At 46.9% G+C, this 24562-nt stretch overlaps 1 protein-coding gene across 1 annotated transcript in view; it reads left to right on the top strand.

Annotated features, from left to right (window-relative positions):
• Positions 1–3870: 3870 nt before the first annotated feature.
• The window catches only part of DMTN (dematin actin binding protein), a 32063-nt gene continuing 11371 nt past the window's right edge, over positions 3871–24562 (top strand). The window contains exons 1-2 of the mRNA XM_044278984.1: positions 3871–4206; positions 22956–23006. The gene's annotated coding sequence lies outside the window, so the exon portion shown is untranslated. The remainder of the gene's footprint in view (positions 4207–22955; positions 23007–24562) is intronic.

Below are 24562 nucleotides of genomic sequence, written 5' to 3' on the forward strand. Positions count from 1 at the left end.
CATACAGATCAGTCTGACATTCGGATACTGCACCACAAAGCTTACCACAGCCTGCAGGACAGATATACTGGCCGGTGGAGGATTATACACATTAATGATGACATACGGAGTACAATTAACATACGCATGCACAAATATGTACCGGCCGTCTGGATCCTCCACGAGCCTCTGCATCTCCCATCGTAGACTACTGTGTACTAAAACCGCCACCCCTCTTGAGTATGAGTTTCCATATGCATTGGCGCTCCACTGGACCCACGACTTCTTTACTCTGTTGCCCGTCTCCGAAGTTAAGTGGGTCTCCTGCAAACCTAGAATATGTGGGGCTAGCCGACGCACATGTGAAAACACCGCTAATCTCTTCCTGGGCCCACCCAAACCCCTCACATTCCATGACATAACTGTTAGTCCCGCCATGCTATCTGGAATCCCATGGATTTCATAAGTAATGTGTCCCTAAACAGAATCTCGGGGCCCCACTCACTGCCATTCACTCTATACATCTGCGTCATACATTCCCAGGGAATAATAGCATACCACCAGAACAAACACATAAAAATAACGTAACAACCAGATGTCAGTAACATCAAGTGTAAAGCAGGCACAAGGCCCACAACATTCGTGACCGTGTATACGGGGACCTGCATGGTGTACCTAGATGTTATCCCAATGCAGGTAATCGCCGGGTGAGACCCGTGGCTATAGAAAACTAAATAGCATAATATCAACTAACCCAAGTGCAGAAAAAAAAAAAAACATTTCAGAGTACATAACACTCCGTATATCCTAAGAAGAGAACCATGATGATCATACGATACCAATGAAGTGTTCCTGCGAGCGAAGTCCAACAAGAATTAACGTTCTGCACAAATCCGCTCGGAGTAGGTTAGTGTAGTAAGGATCCCAAAGTTCCTCAGATCCCTATCTCGGTCTGCTGGCAATCCATTCATCGGCTTCCCTCGGATCCGTGAAAAATAAGGATTTCCCGCCGTCTACAACCCGGAGCCGTGCTGGATATGACATGGAATACTGGATATTCAGCTCGCGTAGCTTCCTCTTGACCGCCACAAAGGTGGATCTTTTCTTCTGTAACTCCGCCGAAAAATCAGGGAATAGCGAAATCCTGGAGTTGTTATACGATAAGTTCTGCGCGGTCCTAGCCAAGGTAAGCAGCAGATCTCTGTCCTTCCAGTTCAAGAGTCTGGCCAGCAAGGGTCTGGAGGGAGCCCCCGGTGGGGGAGGTCTCGCCGGGACCCTATGAGCCCTCTCCACAGCGTATGTTGCTGAGAACGCGGCCCCCGGAAATGTGGTCTTGAACCAATTTTCTATAAAAGATGCAGGATCCATTCCTTCAGCCCGTTCCGGAAGGCCTAAGATTCGGATGTTATTTCGTCTGGATCTATTCTCCAGATCATCGCATTTTTGCTGCCACAGCTGTACTTTCTGCTCCAAATCAGACAGCTTGACCTGCATTGGCCGGGTGATGTCTTCCAGCTCTGACACCCTGTGCTCAGTCTGTCTCGCTCTTTCCCGCAGCTGCTGCACATCATGCCTCAGGAGCCCCACATCCACCTTTACCTCCTCAATTTTGCTGGTAAGGGAGGTCTGGCACATAGAGATCGCTGTCATCAGCTGCTCATGGGCTTCTTTAGGTGAAAGCTCAGCTTCTTCCTCACTTTGAGGATCCTGCTGCAGGGCCGGATTGCCGCGTGTCACATGCGCGCGCTGGGTAGATGGAGACGCAGCGCCATGTGGATTCTTGGCTCTAGCAAATTCACGGAGCCGGTCCGCCGCTGCCTGTGCCTTGCTTGGGCTCATTTTGCTTCTCCTGGTGGTCCCCCTCCGTTTCTGCACTTGCCACTCTATGATTGCGGCTATTTAGAAATCAGGATGGATAAGGATTGTGATCGGGTCTCGGAGCGGCGCTCATAAGCGTGCGCTCATACCGGAAGTTGGTCACGCCCCCCCCCCCTTTACATCTTTACAATTGTGAATCATCTGGCAGTTAAAAAGGTTATCCAATGGCAGCTAATCTTCTATTAATTTCTTTGGAAAATGGCTGCACACAGGGCCAGCCTTATAGGGGTGTATGGTTAGGGCAGTCACACAGTGAATTGTTTAGCGGTACTATTTAGACCATGTATAGCACAATTATTAGATTACTCTGTTTGGAGACATTTGGTTACTGCATGTTAGTCTTATTTGGGCCCTATAGCTGGTATTCTGTGGTGCTGCTACATAGGCATTGTACAGTATATTATTTTTGCAGTGTATGATGGTGGCGGCACTTGTATGGTATTGTTTTTTAGACAGTTGTAAGGAAGTGTTATTTAGCAATTATATTACTTGAATGTTTTTGGAGCACCATACTGTATGGCATTTAACACTGGGAACTTTTTATAGAGGAATAGGTGCTAAAACAAAGTACTGCACAGGGCATCATCCATCATAAAACCAGCCCTGGCTGGGCATGTGCAGGTACGGCTATTTATCACATTAAAGGGGTATTATAGTAGAAAAAATTTTGATGGCCATTAGTTAAAAAATATTAACAATCTTCTGCTCATCTCCCTGATACTTCTGTTCTGATGGTGTTCGGTTCCCACTGTGCTCCACTTCCGCCCCCTCCTGTCCTGACATGGCTGGGAATGCTCCTGGCCAATCACAGGCTGCAATGACCCGCTTCAGCTAGTGATTGGCTGAGCAGCATTCTCAGTCATTTCCTGCCATGTGGAGACAGGAGCAGGAAGTGCAGTGAGGTGGGGACCTGAGCCTCAATCGTAGGGTTCTGTGAAGTCAAGAGAAGCTAGTAATTATTATTTTTTTAAGGGGTTTTCTGATTATTATAATTTTTTTTAACTCATGACCCACCTTCAGGATAGATAATCTGATCGATGAGGGGGTCTAACACGGGGACCCCTACCAGGGGCGTAGCTAACGGCTCATGGGCCCTGGTGCAAGAGTTCAGCTTGGGCCCCCCTTCCCTCAGTGCACTGTGTGTCTTCTTATGTGGCACAAGGGTCTTTGGGCCCCCTCAGGCTCCTGGGCCCGGTAGCGACTGCTACCTCTGCACCCCCTATAGCTACGCCCATGACACCTACCAATCAGCCGTCTGAGGAAGCAGCCGCACTCAACAGAGGTCCGGTGAGCGATGCGTTCTCCTCACAGCTTACTAAGCACAGCGCCATACATTGTATAGTGGCTGTGCTTGGTATTGCAGCTCAGCCCCATTCACTTGAAAGGGACTGAGCTGCACATAGACCACCAGAACGATAAACTGGCCTAGACTAAGCTGTGAGAAGTTCATGGCGCTCCTGTGAATGCCATGGACTTCTCAAACAGATGATCAGTGGGGGTCTGACACCCGGGAGGATAGGTCATCAGTAAAAAAAAAATTGGAAAACCCCTCTGACTATTTCATGGCCATCCAAGGTCTCTTTTAGTCTAGTGGAATACCCCTTTAATGCTTTAGATGATCCAGTACGTCTCCCATATTTAAAAAAAATGTGGTACACCTTGCAGTATACTTTTTATTTTACACGTATAGGGCAAGAAAGCGTAGTCGGCGTTCCAACAATTCTTTCTTCTACTGACTATCGATCCCTAAAGGAAGTGAAAAATTGAATTTGGTATAAAGAAGGGGAAGTGTCCATCTGTGGCCGGCAAAAGCCACATGAGCCTCAAAAACGTATGACTCGCTATGGGCCACAAGGAAACTTTATGTACAAGGAGTATAAGGCTGCGACATGCCTTATACCTTATAATATCAATGTCTGACCCCTGGGAAAAGCAGTGTGTCCCATCAGTATATAGCTCTGTCATCACTCCGCTCTTGAAAACTGCCAAGGTTGTTTCCTCTGCTCTTCGCTACTCCTCCCTCCTGTTATCTCTCGCCTCTCCATCTAATTCTCTCCGCTGACCTCCACAGCTTTTTTTTTTCTCTTTTCCTTTCTCACCCTCTTCCATCTGTTGCACTTTCTCCGACACCATTTCCATGACATCCTCGAAGTCTGTCAATCCGTCCCATTAATCTGAAGAGACACCCTGTGCGAATCCCCCTCCCTGGACAGGACAGTTCTTTGCAGACAGTTCACAGCTTCTGAGTACAGGGAGGGGCACCCATAGACTGCCTTGGATATCTGCAAACACAGACCAGACCTTAAAAAGAGACTGCACCTGCAAGAGACATCAAACCACTTGACTAAGGTGCACTATCATGTCGTATGTGGGGGAGTCTGTGGGGGAGGGGAGGGGGGGATTTATGGACGGGAACCAGTGACAGGATTGTGGGTGGGTATGTAGACATATACAATAGGAGGGTGTACAGGGTTGATGAGATTACTGGAATAGGCGGTTATAATGCTTGATCAGAGGGATGAGTAGACTGCACAGTATATTAATAATGGGGTGTTAATACTAATGCAATGCAAAAAGTGAGGTGTATATATAAGCATGTAACTGATGTACGATGTGTGTTTTGCATGAGAAAGGAGCGGATACATTGACAACATCTCCGAGAATACAGATGGGTACGACCACCCACCACCAGAAATAAGAGATTCTTACATCTACCTTCCTGTTTTTGTATAGTTATACTGGGGGGTGGAAATTGTGACCCTACTGCATATTAATTATTCATTTCTGATTTCCTGCATATATTATTAACCCTTCTCTTACACTAGGCTGTGAAACCTAAAAACCGAGCTCCATAGCTTGTCATGTATGTTACAAATGTATTCCCGTGCTCTGCAGAGCCCCAGTATGTAACCCTGGTGTATTACGCAGAGCTCATTTCAACCCGTTTATGCTCCTATTCCTGGTGACACCTAAATTATAAAATGAAATGTTAAGTACAGCAAACAATTAACTTCTAATACAAGTTAATTGTTTGCTGTACTTAACATTTCATTTTATTATTTAGTTGTCACCTAAGAATTCCACAGATGGGCTGAGCTGATAGTTCTACAGTACATGTGACTGGGTGGGGCGCGCCGTGTTGTGCATTGATAAGGGACAGAAATGTGTTATGACCACGTGTAACCCATCGGCCTGCAGCATGTACACACGCTGGCTGTCACCCTGTACTGGCAAAATAAGAATAACTAATGGATGCTGCAGGAGTTCTTCCTTTGCACATAATGTCGGCACTACCCACTTTTTTCAACCTTAGGTGTATAGGACGCAGTCTCTGGTGTATATATATCATTTATATAACAGAACTGTTCTCCGGACTGTATATCAGTGTATAGGACGCAGTCTCTGGTATATATATATACCATTTATATAATAGGACTGTTCTCCTGCTGTATATCAGTGTATAGGACGCAGTCTCCGGTGTATATATATCATTTATATTATAGGACTGTTCTCCGGTCTGTATATCAGTGTATAGGACCCAGTCTCCGATGTATATATATCATTTATATAATAGGACTGTTCTCCGGTCTGTATATCAGTGTATAGCACACAGTCTCCGGTGGATATATATAATTTATATAATAGGACTGTTCTCCGGTCTGTATATCAGTGTATATGACACAGTCTCCAGTGTATATATATCATTTATATAATAGGACTGTTCTCTGGTCTGTATATCAGTGTATAGGACGCAGTCTCCGGTGTATATATATATATCATTTATATAATAGGACTGTTCTCCAGTCTGTATATCAGTGTATAGGACACAGTCTCCGGTGTATATATATCATTTATATAATAGGACTGTTCTCTGGTCTGTATATCAGTGTATAGGACGCAGTCTCCGGTGTATATATATCATTTATATAATAGGACTGTTCTCCGGTCTGTATATCAGTGTATAGGACAGTCTTCTGTGTGTGTATATATATAAAGCAGAAGGACCCGGCTTTGCACGGGTATATTTTATCTATTTCATTGAATGTGTCTGTGTGTCGTTAAAAGATATCGACAGTATCCCCCATAACATAACCTCCACAGCCCCCCACCCCTTAACACTGCTCCCCCCAGTGCCCCACCTCCTTAAAATGGGATCTTCACAGCAGCCCGCCCCTTTAACAGTAGTTTTACAGCACCACACTCCCTTGACAGTGACCTCCTCAGAGGCCTGCCCCCCTCAACAGTGACCTATACAGCACTCCGTCCCTTAACACTGACCTTCATAGGGGACCGTCCCCTTATCTGTTACATCCACTGTTCCCTGCCCCCTTAACAAAGACCTCGACAGCACCCGTCCCTTTAACAATGACCTCCACAGTACCCCGCTTCCTTAACAGTGACCTCACAATACCCTGCCCCCTTAACAGTGACCTCCACAGTGCCCGCTCCTTTAACTGTGACCTCCACAGCGGCAGCCCCTTTAACAATGACCTCCACAGTGGCCGCCCCTTTAACAGTGACCTCCACAGTGGCCGCCCCTTTAACAATGACCTCCACAGTGGCCGCCCCTTTAACAATGACCTCCACAGTGGCCGCTCCTTTAACAGTGACCTCCACAGTGGCCGCTCCTTTAACAATGACCTCCACAGTGCCCGCCCCTTTAACAGTGACCTCCACAGTGCCCCCCTTTTAACAGTGCCCGTCCCTTTAAAAGTGACCTCCACAGTGCCTGCCATTTTAACATTAACGACTCCTTTAACAGTGACCTTCATAGTGGCTGCCCCTTTAATAGTGACCTTTACAGTGTTCGCCCCTTTTACAGTGACCTCCACAGTGCCCACCCCTTTAACAATGAACTTCACAGTGCTGCCCCTTTAACAGTACCTGCCCCTTTAACAGAGACCTCCACAGTGACTGACCCTTTAAAATGGACTTTCACAGTGACCGCCCCTTTAACAGTGGCCACCCCTTTAACAGTGACTTTCACAGTGAATGCCCCTTTAACAGTGACCTTCACAGTGGCCGCCTCTTTAACAGAGACCTCCACAGTGGCCGCTCCTTTAAAAGTAACTTTCACAGTGACCCCCCCCCCCCTTTAAAAGTGACTTTCACAGTGACCGCCCTTTAAACAGTTAATTTTACAGTGACCGCCCCTTTAACAGTGACTTTCACAGTGGCTGCCCCTTTAACAGTGACTTTCACAGTGACCGCCCCTTTAACAGTGACTTTCACAGTGACCGCCCCTTTAACAGTGACTTTCACAGTGACTGCCCCTTTAACAGAGACTTTCACAGTGACTGCCCCTTTAACAGTGACTTTCACAGTGACCACCCCTTTAAGTGTCCGCCCCTTTAACAGTGACTTTCACATTGGCTGCCCCTTTAACAGTAACCGCCCCTTTAACAGTGACTTTCACAGTGACCGCCCCTTTAACAGTGACTTTCACAGTGACCGCCCATTTAACAGTGACTTTCACAGTGACCGCCCCTTTAACAGTGACTTTCACAGTGACTGCCCCTTTAACAGTGACTTTCACAGTGACCGCCCCCTTAACAGTGACTTTCACAGTGACCGCCCCTTTAACAGTGACTTTCACAATGAACGCCCCTTTAACAGTGACTTTCACAGTGACCTCCCCTTTAACAGTGACTTTTACAGTGACCGCCCCTTCAACAGTGACTTTCACAGTGACCGCCTCTTTAACAGGGACTTTCACAGTGATCGCCCCTTTAACAGTGACTTTTACAATGACCGCCCCTTTAACAGTGACTTTCACAGTGCCTGCCCCTTTAACAGTGACTTTCACAGTGCCCGCCCCTTTAACAGTGACTTTCACAGTGACCGCCCCTTTAAAAACAGTGACCTCCACTGTGCCCACCCCTTTAAAAACAGTGACCTCCACAGTGCCCGCCTCTTTAAGCAGTAAAGAAAAATGGCTGGGTTGTAATGGAAACCTGGAGTAAAACTGTGTTTATAGCAGTTGAGATTTGAACATCCTGAACAGGTGCTCCTGAACATCCAGAGGCTTCGGGGAGTTTCCTGCCATCTGTTCCCCAGGAGGAGAATCAGGCTTGCAGGGGAGTGTAACACCTTTCCCCCAGCCCAGGCCCTGCCTCTCCCTAGGGAGCTGGTGGGGTCCTGGGGTATGCGTTCAGCGGGAGGTAGGGGAGGCGAACAACCGGCCTCTATTCCATCATCCGTCCGGGGGTCAGAAGATCAAGCAGGGGTCCTGTTGAAGTGGCCCCTGTGGCCCTTAGGGGCGAAGCCGGGAACATCGCCGGCAAGTCCAGGAGGGTGGATGGTAGCCCTCCGGAAGGTATGCGGGGTGCTCCTGGAGGTGGGTCGGGTCCGGTTGATGCAGACTGGGGTAGTATGAGGCCCCTGGAGCTAGTGAGTGTGTATAGCTCCCGTATAGCGGCCTACCTCCGGGAGTACGAAGAGGCTGGGAAAGCCCTAAAAAAGCTTAGAAATGAGCTCAAGGTGGAAAGGCAAAAGGTCGACCAGGCCTCTAAAATGAAAAGGCCGGAGATATCGACAAGGATCAAGGAGCTTAAGAAAGAAGTGAGCGAGTTGGAAGTCAGGAGAGCGGTTATTTTAAAAAATGGTGGCCCTTTTGAGGAAAAACTTAAAAATGAAGAAAGGTTCCAAGGAATGGAGGAAAAAGCACAACAGCAGCAAGAAGTAGAATCCTCAGATGAGGAGGAAGAGTAAATAGTGGGCCTGGGGGGGGAGTCTGTGGGGTCTGTAGACTCCAGTGTGCGACCTGAGCAGGTGCGTCTCCCCCCCCCCCACAAGCTCGGATGAGGAGGATGGAAAAGACAGTGAGAGTAGTGGGGTGGGAAGAAAGCTAATGGAACAGATAAGGTACCTGGAGTTCCCCCGGGCCCATGTGGAAGGTCTTGCGTTTGGAGATGAGTTGCTGGAGGATGGTCCTGCAAGGAAAAGAGAGAAAAAAAAAAAGAAGAAGAAACAGAAGCTGAAAGAGGTGAAATTGGTGTATGTAACTCACCCGTTGCCCTCTGGACCGGCTGCAAAGTCCTAGCCCGGTTTCTGTAGTGGAACCGGAGCGTGGGAGTGGGGAGAGCAGTGCTGAGGAAAAGATGGCGGCGGACGCCGTCCTCGCTTGCAGTAGCGAGGGCGGCCTGGGAGAGGGGCGGGCCAAAAGGCCCGACACGAAGGTTGCAAGGGCGGAGAGGAGGGGGAGTGGCTCGGCTGGAAAGGTGTGTGGTGGGCCTGTGGCGGTGTGCTATGGTTGCCGCCAGTGCGGCGCTCCCCCTGAAAGTGTCATGTCTGCCTCTGCTGTCCCCTCCGGTCTTGCTGTGCCTGCGGCGCTTGTCTCCCCTCCGGCCTGTGTTAGTGGGTCGGCGGGGGTGCGGTGCTGTGGGTGTGTCTCCGGGCGCGCCTCCTGGAAGCGCTTCTGTGATGGTGGGAGTGTCTGGCGGCATGCTCGGGGGTGTGTTGGTGGGCGGGGCCGGGGCCGGTGGCGCGATGTGCAGCGCAGTCAGTGCTGGGAGCAGTGGTTCCCCAGCAATCCAGGCCAGTATAATTGCCGGGCAGAAAAGAGGCACTGTCAGTGCTGAAGATAAGAACAGTAAGAGCCTCACTAGTAAAGAAAATAGGAATGTAAAGGCAGCTAAGCTGGCCAAGCTAGCAATGAAGTATAAGTTCAGGAGGGTTGTGGACTCTGCCTCGTGAAGGGGGGGGAGGGGGGGGGGGTGGAGGGGATAGTGGCAGAGGCACAAGCCCGTCCTGTAAGTGCAAATGTGGAATGTAACACAAAGGCCAATGAAGCCAATGAGGCGGCCGTAAAGGCTGCGTAGGTCAAGGCAGGTTTTGTCACTGTCCCTATTGGCCCAGCTGTGTGTCTGGGGGGTATGGTGTAGTGAAGGTGGCCACTCAGGGTGGCCAGACAAATGTAAATAATGTAAATAATGTTATTAATGTTGTGGATGTTGCTCCGGATCCTGATGGGGGGGTGAGAGCGGGGGGTCGGCCGGCTGCTGTAAAAGTGGCGGGGGCCCCTTGTGTAGACCCTTCAGGGGGGTCTGGGGAAGCTCCTCTTATAGGTAGTGTGGGGAAGGGGGCAGCCGGCTCGGCTGCTTCTCCCGTGTCCGTAGCGCCTGGCAGAAGTTATGCCAGTGTGGCTGTGGCTGTGGCCGTGGGGGGGGGGGGGAGGGGCTGTCCTCGTTGGCTTCCTCACTCTCAGTTCTGTGATGGTGACTTGCAGCGGCGACTGCTGGAGGCCCTCAAAAAAGGGGGAGAGCTCCATCACTGTGGGTGGGTGGGAGTGTCTGGCGGCATGCCCGGGGGTGTGTTGGTGGGCGGGGCCGGGGCCGGTGGTGCGATGTGCGGCGCAGTCAGTGCTGGGAGCAGTGGTTCCCCAGCAATCCAGGCCAGTATAATTGCCGGGCAGAAAAGAGGCACTGTCAGTGCTGAAGATAAGAACAGTAAGAGCCTCACTAGTAAAGAAAATAGGAATGTAAAGGCAGCTAAGCTGGCCAAGCTAGCAATGAAGTATAAGTTCAGGAGGGTTGTGGACTCTGCCACGTGAAGGGGGGGGGGGGGTGGAGGGGATAGTGGCAGAGGCACAAGCCCGTCCTGTAAGTGCAAATGTGGAATGTAACACAAAGGCCAATGAAGCCAATGAGGCGGCCGTAAAGGCTGCGTAGGTCAAGGCCGGTTTTGTCACTGTCCCTATTGGCCCAGCTGTGTGTCTGGGGGGTATGGTGTAGTGAAGGTGGCCACTCAGGGTGGCCAGACAAATGTAAATAATGTAAATAATGTTATTAATGTTGTGGATGTTGCTCCGGATCCTGATGGGGGGGTGAGAGCGGGGGGTCGGCCGGCTGCTGTAAAAGTGGCGGGGGCCCCTTGTGTAGACCCTTCAGGGGGGTCTGGGGAAGCTCCTCTTATAGGTAGTGTGGGGAAGGGGGCGGCCGGCCCAGCTGCTTCTCCTGTGTCCGTAGCGCCTGGCAGAAGTCATGCCAGTGTAGCTGTGGCCGTGGGGGGGGGGGGGGGAGGACTGTGGAGGGGCTGTCCTCGTTGGCTTCCTCACTCTCAGTTCTGTGATGGTGACTTGCAGCGGCGACTGCTGGAGGCCCTCAAAAAAGGGGGAGAGCTCCATCACTGTAGAGGGAAAGAAGGTTGACCTGTCATTCTGGTTTAACAGACATGCGTGAGGGCTTTCCGAGAGCAGAATGGGGGTGAGACCGCCTGGTTGTCACCTACAACCGTCCCTGGAGTCAGGTGGAATGTGGTCTGTCTCAAGTGGAGTAGCGACGAAGCTTGCCCTACAAGAAAGAGGGTGGCGGAGCTCCTGCTTGAGATACTTTTCAAGGAGACTGACATCTTTGCCTTGACCTCTGCCTCCTCTTCTTCTGAGGGGGAGGTTGAAAGTGGGAGACCGGGGGCAAAGGAGGGAAGGCCTTCAGGAGGCCCCGCGCCCCCCTCCGGTGGGATGTTAGGTCCTCAGGAGGGGTGGCAAAACCGGGCCCTGAGACTGAGGAAGCCATGGGTGGTGCGCAGGGTAAGACGGTGGTGACAAATGAGATGGACACCACCGTCTCCCTAAAGAGAGGTCGTTCCGCTTTAGAGGACAGTCCCGGGAGAAGGAGGGTTGAGAAGAAGGCTGTCTAACTCAATCACTCTGTATGGCAGTATCCGCTCTGCTGACACTGGTGACCAGGTAGCTTTGCTGGATCTCTGTGATACTAAGTCAGGGTGGTGGGAGATATTCAAAGATCTTCCGCCAGCTCTTGAGCCTCAGGTCCCTGGACAGGTACTGCCTGTACCAGGGCCTGAGGAGGAAACTCGAGCATCTGGTCTTGACTGGAGGTAGCCGCGAGGATATCTCCAGTCATCAGCAAAAGTTTTAGGATTCCATTTCGGCCATGGGGATTATCCCACCTAAAATTGGGATGACAGGCTCAAGATCGCCGCTTAGAAGGTTGGCCAGTGGAAGGGTTGGTCCTTGACTGTCAGGGAAAGGGTGAATCTGATGAAGACTTACCTTCTCCCTTTGCTTATCTATTTGGGTAGTGTGTGTATCTTGCCAGAGCCTCTCTGGACTCGGGTTTATAGCCTGTTCTTCCAGCTTTTATGGGGGAATAGGCTAAACTTGATCAAGAGACAGGTGACTTATCGCACGAGGAGACTAGGGGGGGTTATCTATGGTCAACCCTGTGGTGTTTCTTGTGAACACCTTTGTTAAGATAAATTTGGCAAACCTCTGGATGGAGAGGGCTCCCCTGTGGATAGCCTCCTGCAGGGAGTAGTTTCGGCCTTTCTTCCAGGAATGGGAGACAGGAGGGCAGGTGAAGGACTTGCATACGCCTCACGGACATCTTCCGGCTTATGTCACCCCGATTCTGAAGGTGATTCGCCGGTGGGGTTTGGAGGTGAGGGAGATCAGGATTCTGTCAAGGAGATCCCTTGACGAGAGGGTCTTGTTGTCCCACTTTCAGAAGCCTCTGGCCCTCAAGGATTGCCCAAGCCGGGATCTAGACAAGGAATTACAGTTGCTAATTTCTGCAAGGATCCCCTTGAAGTTTTGGGACTTGGCTTGGTGCTGCTTTCACGGGAGGCTGTGTGTAAGGGACAACCTAAAGCACAGGAACTCTGATGAAAGGGGTTGTCTCCGGGAGGAGTGCGGCTCCATACTTTGCTTTTAACGTACCATAGTCTAGTCATACTGTCCCTGCTGGTGGGCTGAAAATTGCTTTCACACTAGATTTTTGTTTTGTAGTAAGTTGAGGTTTTGAAAAAGGCTTGCAAAGACCGAACTTGGGCCTTTGGGAGGGTGTATAGTTATGTAGTCATGTAGGTTGTTATGTATTGTTAGAAGAGAGACAGTTGGGATTAGTTAGGTTGGGTGGGTGAGGGGGGAGTTTATGTGTTCATGTGTTCTTTGAGTGGGGAGGCATGCATCTAGCCCTGGACTATGCGGATATGGGAGGACATGGGGAGAAGGGCTAGATGTGGGTGGTGTTGGAAGGGCTGGCCTTGGACTATGCGGACATGATAGAGACATGAGGCGGAGGTCAGTCCTGGGTGATGGGTGATGGGTGATGGGTAAGGTAGTGTGGTAGAGGATTAGAATAGGTAAAGTTTTTGGTATTGTGTTTTTTTTTTTTTCTATAAAAAGGTGACGGGAAAAAAAAATATATATATATATATAAAAGTGGCAAGGTCGCCTATTAGTTTTTTTGCTTGACAGTGGTCGCCTTTTATTTATGTTATTTTCTTTACTTTTATTTTCTGTTCATATTTGTTTATTTGTTTATATTCCTTTATGTTCTTTTATGTTCTGTTATTTTCCATTTATGACAAGTCTTTTTGTTTGGAGTTTTTACAGCCGGGCGACCAGGTAATGTTTAGTTTTGTTCCCCTGGTGTATATAGGCATATAGTTATAAATTAGTCATTAAGTTTAGTATGTTAGTGTGGTATGAATGCGAGTATGAATGTGGCTGGGCCAGTGAGGGTATTGTTTTTATATGTATTGTTTTATGTACTGTTTTATTTCTGCAAATTGTACAGTTTTGTATTTTCATAAAAGAGTAAGAGAAAGACTTGCAGGCTTGTATTGGCTAATCTGGGTAATTTTTGGGGAATATCTCAGGAACCGTACGTCCTAGAGAGCGTATATCTCAGGAACGGTACATCCTAGAGAGCTGAGAACTGAGGTCTAAAACCTTCACGCACACCTGATGTACCTGTGTGCCAAATTTGGTAAAGATCGGTCCAGTCGTTTGGTCACGCATAAAGAACGTCCAGACAGACGTCTAGACAGACAGACAGAAACTCATTTTTATATATATAAGAGACTAGCAGAAGGACCCGGCTTCGCACGGGTATATTTCATCTATTTCATTTTATGTTTCCGTGTGTCGTAAAAAGATATTGATAGTTTCCCCATAACAGTGACCTCTACAGTACCCACCCCTTTAACAATGACCTCCACAGTGCCTCCCCCCTTAAGATTGACCTCCACAGTGTCTGCCCCTTTAACAATGACCTTCACAGTGCCCGCTCCTTTAACAGTGCCTGCCCCTTTAACAGTGACCTCGACAGTGCCCACCCCTTTAACAGTGACCGCCCCTTTATCATTGACCACCCATTTAACAGTGACCTTTTTAGTGGCCACCCCTTTAACAGTGACTTTACCAGTGCCCACCCCTTTAACAGTGCCCTTTAACAGTGACTTTCACAGTGACCGCCCTTTTAACAGTGACTTTTTACAGTGACCGCCCCTTTAACAGTGACTTTCACAGTGACCGCCCCTTTAACAGTGACTTTCACAGTGACCGCCCCTTTAACAGTGACTTTCACAGTGACCGCCCCTTTAACAGGGTTCATTTTTTGGGAATATCTCAGGAACGGTATGTCCTAGAGAGCTGAGACCCAGTCTAAAACCTTTCCGGACACCTGATGTACCTGTGTGCCAAATTTGGTGACGATCGGTCCAGTCATTTGGTCGCGCATAAAGAACGTCTAGACAGACAGACAGATAGACAGACAGACGGACAGAAACTCATTTTTATATATATAAGAGATATATAAGAAAAAAATGGATAATGTTTAGGTTGTTCTGATATTATGTTTCTTAGTTCTTGAGAAAAGGACTGGAGGTATATATTAGTCATGAGAAAAGCAAAGTATTTTTTTATTTAATAAAAATAAAGCCGACATGGAAAAGCCATGTGTGAAAAACTAAGTGTACCCCATGAATAAATAGCAGCAGTGACTTGAACTTTATGGGGGTTTATTAAGACTGGCGTTTAAAATGCTGGTCTTAATAACTGTGCCCCTATGACTTCATCAGTCTCTCACATTGTTCTGGAGGAATGTAGGACTACTCTTCTTTACAACGTTGCTTCAGTTCATTGACATTTTTGGGCATTGGTTTGTGCACAGCTCTCTTAAAGGAATGATTTAAAATGGCCACCAGCAACCTGTCCTAGAATGTGAGTTAGAATGGTTGCCTCCACTTGCAACAGCCTAGGCCCTAGGGGATGTGAGGGGCGGGGCCTCACTACACTGCTCTACAGTGGGTGGTTATGTCATCCTGCCTATGTATGATATGCTATGGCTGAGCAGCCTGACGGGCACCCTCACCAGTATATAGTATATGAGTGTAGTATGCAGTGAGGCCCTGCCCCTTAACCTCCCTAGGCAGCTCTGCAAGTGGTTGCAACCAGTTCTGCTCACATTCTAAGGCAGGTTGCAGACGGCCATTTTAAATAATTCCCGGAGAACTCCTTTAAGGTCCCACCACAGTATTTTAGTTAGGTTGGAGGCCTGGATTATTACTGGGCCACTGCAACAACTTGACTGTTCTTTTTCAGCCATTCTGTTGTAGATTTGCTGATGTGCTTGGGATCATTGTCCTGTTACAGGTTTTAGAAAACCTTTTGCTGTTTGTTGGTCTCTAGAATACTTTTAATAAAGTTTGTATTTACCACTTTCTCACCGAAGTGTGGCGTTGCAATTTGTTTGTGGCTCAGTTTACATGTTTTTGCCCTCTTCGCAGTATTAAAACTATTGATCCGGTTATCATACTGGTGGCATTGTGTTACACACGGCTGAATGCTCCAGACCAGCAAACTGCCTAAACTTCTGCTTATGTAGAGGTGCTCACTCTTAGGGCTCATGCACAGGAACGTATTTTCTTTCCGTGTCCGTTCCGTGTTTTTTTTTTGTGGCCCGTATGCGGAACCATTCACTTCAATGGGTCCGCAAAAAAAACTGAAGTTACTCTGTGTGCATTCCGTTTCCGTATGTCCGTATTTCCGTTCTGCAAAAAAATAGAACATGTCCTATTATTGTCCGCATTATGGACAAGGAAAGTACTGTTCTATAAAGGACCAGCTGTTCCATTCCGCAAAATACGGAATGCACACGGATGTCATCCGTATTTTTGGCGGATCTGTCTTTTACGGACCGCAAAATACATACGGTCGTGTGCATGAGCCCTTACGGATTATAAATTAATCAAGGGCATCTGATGAGCACTACTCTTAAGGGGGGGATAAATCAAACTGGTGTAAAGGAGAACCGGCTTAGTTGCCCATAGCAACCAATCAGATTCCACCTTTCATTTTTCACAGCTCCTTTGGAAAATGAAAGATGGAATCTTGTTGCTATGGGCAACTAGGCCAGTTCTACTTTAAACCAGTTTGATAAATCTCCCTCTTAAGGGCTCATGCACACGACTGTATGTATTTTGTGGCCCACAAAACACGGATCCGCAAAAAATACGGATGATGTCCGTGTGCATTCCGTGTTTTGCGGAACGGTACAGCTGGCCCCTAATAGAACAGCCCTATCCTTGCAGTGTCTTTCCAGCAGTTCTGTACCGATTGAACTCAGGATAGATCATCAATGTCACATTAGCGGGGATCCGACTCCCAGCCCCCCTGCTGATCAGCTGTTTGAAGAGTCTGTGGCACTCGGGTGACGTCACATTCATGTGTCATATGTCCCTGTTTGCAGCTCAGTGAATGGGTTTGGGCTGCCATACAGTGTGCAGCGCTGTGCTTAGTATGTTGTGAGGAGGCCGCAGCACTGACCGTAGCACCACCGCTTCTTCAAATAACTGACCAGCAGGGGTGCTGAGAGTCGGACCCTTACCAATCATATGATGATCTATCCTGAGGATAGGCTATTAATATTGAACTCCCAGAAAAATCTTTTAACCCCATGAGGGTTGTCCAAATTATTATTTTTTTATTGTAAAATGCAGGGGGCCTGTTGAAAAAATAAAATAAAAACACATTTAAAGGGAACCTGTCACCAGAATTTTGTGTATAGAGCTGAGGACATGGGTTGCTAGATCGCTGCTAGCACATCCGCAATACCCAGTCCCCATAGCTCTGTGTGCTTTTATTGTGTAAACATTTTTTTTTATAGATATGTGAATTAACCTTAGATGAGTCCTGTCTCCTCCACGCTTGAGAGATGAGTCCAGCGTTCTCTGACTCTGAGCCCAGCCGCGCCCACTGTGAGGGAGCCCTGCACCGCCCCGCATCCTCCGAATCTCCTCCTTGCTCCCCAACGTCATGAAGCTAGAGTGCCGTAATCTCGCGATGCGCGAGCTAGCGCATGCGCAGTTCGTTCCCTGAGGCTGATGCCAGCACAGAGAAGGAACACTATGCCGACACTGCGCATGCGCTAGCTCGCGCATCGCAAGATTACAGCGCTCTAGCTTCGTGATGTCGGGGAGCAAGGAGGAGATTCGGAGGATGCGGGGCGGTGCTGGGCACCTTCACAGTGGGCGTGGCTGGGCTCAGGAAATGTTAGTAGCCTCGTTTACATATATATTAAATAGTTTTTTTGACACACAATAAAAGCAGAGAGCTATGGGGACTGGATATTGCGGATGTGCTAGCAGCGATCTAGCAGCCCACGTCCTCAGCTCTATACACAAAATCCAGGTGACAGGTTCCCTTTAACTTAACTCCAATCCAGAACCACCATTCTTGTGTCATACACCACTGAAGCCATTAACTGACTGCAGCGGTATGCGAGAAGTCACTGCTACAGCCAAAACAATGTCACTGCTGCAGCCGAGGGAAGAGCAGAGTTGAAGGTGAGAAAGGTTTTTAATTATTTTACAGGTTCCCTGCAGTTTGCAACCAATAAAAAAGAATTCAGACATGTGACCTCTAAAGGATGCGAGTGTTTGGGCCTTGCGGACACAGCAATATTTTTGCTTTGTTTTATATCACTGCATTTAAAGAGCTGTATGAGTCGGTGTATTGCTGTTATAACGTCGCTGAAGATGCTGAGTGAGGGCTTGTTTTTTTGTTGGATGAGTTGATGATTCCATTTTGGATACTCTTTTTATTCAGTTTTTTTTTGGGGGGGGAAATATTTGATGCAAGGAGGGAGTGAACAGGGGGGAGTCTTCCCAAAGTGAATGGGACGGCGGAGCTGTAATTACACCTGCTCGCCACTGCAATGTCAACAGTAAGCAGGTAAACAAAAAAGAGAACACAATGCTTGCCCTGATCAGCTGGGAGTCAGGCCCCCGCCAATCTGATATTGATGACCCATCCTGATACGTCATCAATAATGTAAAAGCGGACAACCACTTGAAGATTCTCTGAGCTTGGGCCTAGCTCTGATAAGCTTGAACATGTACAGTAATTCCTCACTGTTCCTCAGGCAGAACTATGTAAATTCTCTACTGACTAACCAGGGGGTGAACTCAGGTCCATCTCCTGGCAACTTAAGGGGATGAGCCAAGGTGTTAACCCTAAACTATCCATAAAATGCTATTGGGTATACAAAAAAAATAAAAAATCACAACATATCACTTAACAAATACAATAGCAATTACCCTTTTGCAGTAACCCTGTTCTGGGATACTGCACCATGTCTCGCTCATGTCACCTCTTCAGTATGTTTGCTTCTATGTCCCTCCCTTTAAACTACAGGGAGTGCAGAATTATTAGGCAAGTTGTATTTTTGAGGATTAATTTTATTATTGAACAACAACCATGTTCTCAATGAACCCAAAAAACTCATTAATATCAAAGCTGAATATTTTTGGAAGTAGTTTTTAGTTTGTTTTTAGTTTTAGCTATTTTAGGGGGATATCTGTGTGTGCAGGTGACTATTACTGTGCATAATTATTAGGCAACTTAACAAAAAACAAATATATACCCATTTCAATTATTTATTTTTACCAGTGAAACCAATATAACATCTCAACATTCACAAATATACATTTCTGACATTCAAAAACAAAACAAAAACAAATCAGTGACCAATATAGCCACCTTTCTTTGCAAGGACACTCAAAAGCCTGCCATCCATGGATTCTGTCAGTGTTTTGATCTGTTCACCATCAACATTGCGTGCAGCAGCAACCACAGCCTCCCAGACACTGTTCAGAGAGGTGGACTGTTTTCCCTCCTTGTGAATCTCACATTTGATGATGGACCACAGGTTCTCAATGGGGTTCAGATCAGGTGAACAAGGAGGCCATGTCATTAGATTTTCTTCTTTTATACCCTTTCTTGCCAGCCACGTTGTGGAGTACTTGGAGCATTGTCCTGCATGAAAATCATGTTTTTCTTACCTTGCAGACTTCTTCCTGTACCACTGCTTGAAGAAGGTGTCTTCCAGAAACTGGCAGTAGGACTGGGAGTTGAGCTTGACTCCATCCTCAACCCAAAAAGGCCCCACAAGCTCATCTTTGATGATACCAGCCCAAACCAGTACTCCACCTCCACCTTGCTGGCATCTGAGTCGGACTGGAGCTCTCTGCCCTTTACCAATCCAGCCATCTGGCCCATCAAGACTCACTCTCATTTCATCAGTCCATAAAACCTTAGAAAAATCAGTCTTGAGATATTTCTTGGCCCAGTCTTGACGTTTCAGCTTGTGTGTCTTGTTCAGTGGTGGTCGTCTTTCAGCCTTTGTTACCTTGGCCATGTCTCTGAGTATTGCACACCTTGTGCTTTTGGGCACTCCAGTGATGTTGCAGCTCTGAAATATGGCCAAACTGGTGGCAAGTGGCATCTTGGCAGCTGCACGCTTGACTTTTCTCAGTTCATGGGCAGTTATTTTGCGCCTTGGTTTTTCCACACGCTTCTTGCGACCCTGTTGACTATTTTGAATGAAACGCTTGATTGTTCGATGATCACGCTTCAGAAGCTTTGCAATTTTAAGAGTGCTGCATCCCTCTGCAAGATATCTCACTATTTTTGACTTTTCTGAGCCTGTCAAGTCCTTCTTTTGACCCATTTTGCCAAAGGAAAGGAAGTTGCCTAATAATTATGCACACCTGATATAGGGTGTTGATGTCATTAGACCACACCCCTTCTCATTACAGAGATGCACATCACCTAATATGCTTAATTGGTAGTAGGCTTTCGAGCCTATACAGCTTGGAGTAAGACAACATGCATAAAGAGGATGATGTGGTCAAAATACTCATTTGCCTAATAATTCTGCACGTAGTGTATCTCCTCATTGTCCTATATAGTGTGAAAGAAAATGCAGTGTGTCCTGAATGATCTGGGCTCTGGGAAGGGAAATGAGTGTATGGGAAGGGAAGGGGAGCCAGACCAACTCATGGAAAAAGACCAAGAGGTCAGACCGAAGCGCAGGTGGTGTGTACTCACAGCCGGTCCTCAGTCTCCTCCTGTAACTTGTCACCCTCTCCCCTCACATTCACGGCATTATAACAAAAGGCTATTACCAGTTTGTATATACAGGAAGGACTATAGTGAGCTTTACCATAAGACAAGACTTGGGCGATAAACCCTGGAAATACTCATCAATTTCCGACATTCTGGAAACTTTTGATGCTGTATAATCCATGCTTCATAAAGGGGTTAAAAAAATATTTCCTGAAACTGCCTAATCTGTTGTATTGTGGTAAATGCATTTGGAAAGACTTTAGACCCTTTCACTTTTTTCACATTTTGTTATGTTGTGTCCTGGTGCTAAAATAAAGTCCCTCGTTATTCTGCATTCGATACCCCATAATGAAAAAGTGAGAGCAGAATGTTCCAAACCTTTTGCTAATTTACTAAAAAGGAAAAGCTAAAATCTTGCACTGACATAAGTATTCACACCCTTTACTTACTTTGCTGAAGCCCCTTTGGCAGTGATTACAGCCTCCGGTCTTCTTGGGGATGACGCCACAAGGTTTGCACACCTGGATTTGGGGATTTTCCTCCATTCTTCTCTGCAGATCCTCTTAAACGCTGTCAGGTTGGATGAGGACCTTTGATGGACAATCATTTTCAGGTCGTCTCTTCAGAGATGTTCGATTGGGTTCAGGTCAGGGCTCTGACTGGACCATTTAAGGACATCCACAGAGTTGTCCCTAAGCCGCTCCTGTGTTGTCTGGGCTGTGTGCTCTGGGTTATTGTCTTGTCTTCAGCCCAGTCTGAGGTCCACAGCACTCTGGATCAGGTTTTCGTATCTCTGTACTATGTCCCATTTAGCTCTCCCTCAACCCTAACCAGTCTCCCTGTCCCAGCCACTGAAAAAAAAACACCACAACATCATGCCACCACCATGCTTCACTGTAGGGATGGTATTCGGCTGGTAATGAGTAGTGCTTGGTTTCATCTAGACATGACGCTTAGAATTGAGGCCAGAATGTTCTCATTATGGGGTATAAAGTGCAGAATGATGGGGAAAACTTTTTTTTTTTTTTAAGAAAAAAAAGTGAAAGAGCTGAAGACTTTCTCAATACATTGTATGTAAAGCCTCATGTACAGGACACTATTTTCTTCAGTGTGCAGTCAGTTTTTAAAATGGACAGACAGACATAGGCGTACACAGATCTCATACAGCATCGTAGCCAAACTTAGGGTCTATGCACATGTCCGCAAAATTGGTCGGGATCCGTTCCGCAACATTGCGGAATGGATCCGGACCCATTCATTTTCAATGGGGCCGCAAAAGATGCGGACAGCACACAGTGTGCTGTCCGTATCCGCACTTCCGTTCCGGAAAAAAAAATAGAACGTCCTATTCTTGTCCGCAGACACGGACAAGAAAATACATTTCTATTTAAAGTGCCGGCCATGTGCAGTCCGCAAAATGCGGAACGCACATGGCCGGTGTCCGTGTTTTGAGGATCCGCAATTTGCGGACCGCAAAAGACTTGCGGACGTGTGAATGGACCTTTAGTATGAGCTCCCCACCCCCAGATTCCCAGTATGCACGCATGAATCACTCCCAGGCAAACATCTGATTTCAAATTTATTTATTTATTTTTTGTTAAGAGGAAACAGTTTTAATTTAAAAATTTGCCGTAAAAAAGCCCCCCTCAGCTTCAGACATGTTTTCCGACTTGTGTTTTTAGAAAAAGTGGCACAGATGCTTCATAAATATAGCGCTCGATCTGAACACGATATTTCCCAATGTAGTTATAACAGACAACAGACATAACTACATTGATAAATCTCCCCATACAGTTCGAAACCACTGCCTCCTTCATATACTTGACAAAACTGCCTGCAGCCACCACTAGGGGGAGCTCAATGCACAGGAATTTATACCATTGTCTGCAACGGAAGCTTTAATAATCTCTTTACACTGAGATGCCCATAGTGGTGACTGCATGACAATTCAGTATTTTCATGTCGGGAATAGAAGAACGAGTTCTCCTGGGGGCTCCATAGCAATCACATGGTCTCCCTCCATGGAAGGTATGTCACAGCATACATCAGTTACTTTCACAGATTCATGTGTCATTCGAGAATCCTATTGCATTTCCCATTCTTGCCTGTTTTGGCGAATGAGAATAATTTTTTCTATTGATGGCCATGATATGCAAAACAGAGTATACCCCCAGAAGCTATCCATTTTTCAAAGATCCAGTTTTTGTGGACTGAAAATCGAATATGACCTTGTACATGAGGCCTAAATCTGTGAATGTCCTCATACTGTACCCCAGCTGCTCAGTAGAAGGCCTCCCATGTATGCACTATCCAAACACGGCAGAACTTTGGTCTCCGTGTCCATAGGACATAAGATAGCAGCTGTCATGCAATTTACCCAGTTGACCACTTTTTGGCTGACCCTGACTGCAGGAACTTAGAAGTAATAAAAAATGTTCCACGTTTGAGCAGAAACAAGAGACTGCTGTCTGTATCTGCATATGTGGTGAACTTAACAGTTTAGGGCCTTTTAGGACCAGTTTAGGACCTTCTAAGTAAACTGGGAAGGGTGGTGTTCAGTATTCATGAAGCACTTACAAGATCTGAAGCCACCAGAGATGTCACACTGGCGGAGCAGTCTGTATGACAGTACACAGAGTCAGACCCTGGGGCTTCATATTGTGTAGAAATAGGTACACCATGTACCTCTGTAATGAGCATAACCCTAGCTTTCTTTCCCCTGCTCGATTTTGAATGAAATCAGAGGTACAGTAGGGGCCCACAGACCTCAATGTTTACCATGTTATGGCTATGTATCACATGGAGGTTGTATCTATCCATAATATGCTTGTGTGGGTCCTCATGGTGAAACAATAAAGCCACCCCAATACTTTACATTATAGTTGCTGATATAGCTCAAATTTAGATAAATTCTTAATTACTAGAATTTTTTTTTGTTTATCACCAGATCCAGTGCAGAACTCCAGAGGACACGTGATGCAGAGCAATACACAATCTGGTAAGAACTATCACTTGGCATGGTGGCCGAACAATGGAAATATTGTGCAATTTCTTAATGCAAATACGTGGTCTAACAACGCAAGTATTATCAAAATTACTTATGACATCGCACAAGGTCTAAATTGCACTGTCAACCAGCATCTCATTGTAGAAGGATTCACTTAAAGGGGTTCTGCACTTTGTTTCGACACCCGAGACCCCCGCCGATCAGCTGTTTGAGAAGGCAGCGGCGCTATAGCAGCGCAGCGGCCTTCTCACTGTTTACCTCCGGCCCAGTGACGTCACGACTAGTATCAACTGGCCTGCGCGCGGCTAAGCTCCGTTCACCCAGGCAAGTTGATACTAGTCGTGACGTCACTGGGCCAGCAGTAAACAGTGAGAAGGCAGCGGCGCTGCTATAGCATCGCTGCCTTCTCAAACAAGTGATCGGTGGGGGGCCTGGGCGTCGGACCCCCGACGATCAGATGCTGATGATCTATCCAGAGGATAGCTCATCAGTTTAAACAAAGTGCAGAACCCCTTTAAGCTAAAAGGTAGTAGGTTAGAGAATTTTTTTTTTAGGGTGCACCACCTTGTTGCTGCATGGAGTTTATCCTTTTTTTTTAAATATAATCACAGTTGCTACAAATCAGACGCTTGTACAGACACAATATGTGTGATGCTGGTCCAATAAGGTTCAATGGGAGGGAGATCTTCTGACGTTGAAGTCCACTCAAACAAAGTTTATTATACTGACATGATAAGGATAGTGCCCATCATAGCCTGAAATGATGAGGATAAGTTTACAACTACAGCCTGAAATGATGAAGTTGGGTCCACAACACTGGCCTAAAATCATGAGGATGGGGCCACATGGTCTACCTGAAATTATGAGGATGGGTCTACATCACAAGCCTGAAATGTTGATGTTGGGTCCACACCACCACTGTGAAATGCTGATGTTTGGTCCACACCTCAGGACTAAAATTATGAGGATAGATCCATACTACCAACCCAAAATGATGAGGTTGGGTCCATACCTCCAGACTGAAATGATGATGCTGGGTCTACACCACCTCTCTGAAATGTTGTTGGGCCATACCTCAAGACTAAAATGATGAAATGGATCTATACCACCAGCCTAAAATTGTTGATGTTGGGTCTATACCAATCCCAGGACTAGAACCTGTGAACATGCTATGAATATTAGGGAAAGTGAGTTCTAATGCAGTCGTAGGCTTTGGCCTATGCTGTGACCAATCATTATTGCACCAGATGGAAATGGCGGGTTTAGGAAGGTACTAGTTACAGATACATGAGCTTTTGTCTCTTTGACAATGATTGTGTACAATTTGTAATGCCCTTGTTAATTTTGTAATGCACCCTCATTCTTGACACGCAATCTGGAAGATCATTACTCCGGCTAAGGTGTTCTAGAAATAATTGTTCTAAGAACCAAGGATTAATGTAGATTATGACTATTAAATCCAGAGTAACCTCCAAATAATTACTCCTGCATTTTCCGTACCTTCTGTTGTACCAAAATAGATCTAACCAGACATGGCACACACCATG

This window comes from Bufo gargarizans, chromosome 2 (genome assembly GCF_014858855.1).
Source record: "Bufo gargarizans isolate SCDJY-AF-19 chromosome 2, ASM1485885v1, whole genome shotgun sequence".
Classification (NCBI taxonomy): Eukaryota; Metazoa; Chordata; class Amphibia; order Anura; family Bufonidae; genus Bufo; species Bufo gargarizans.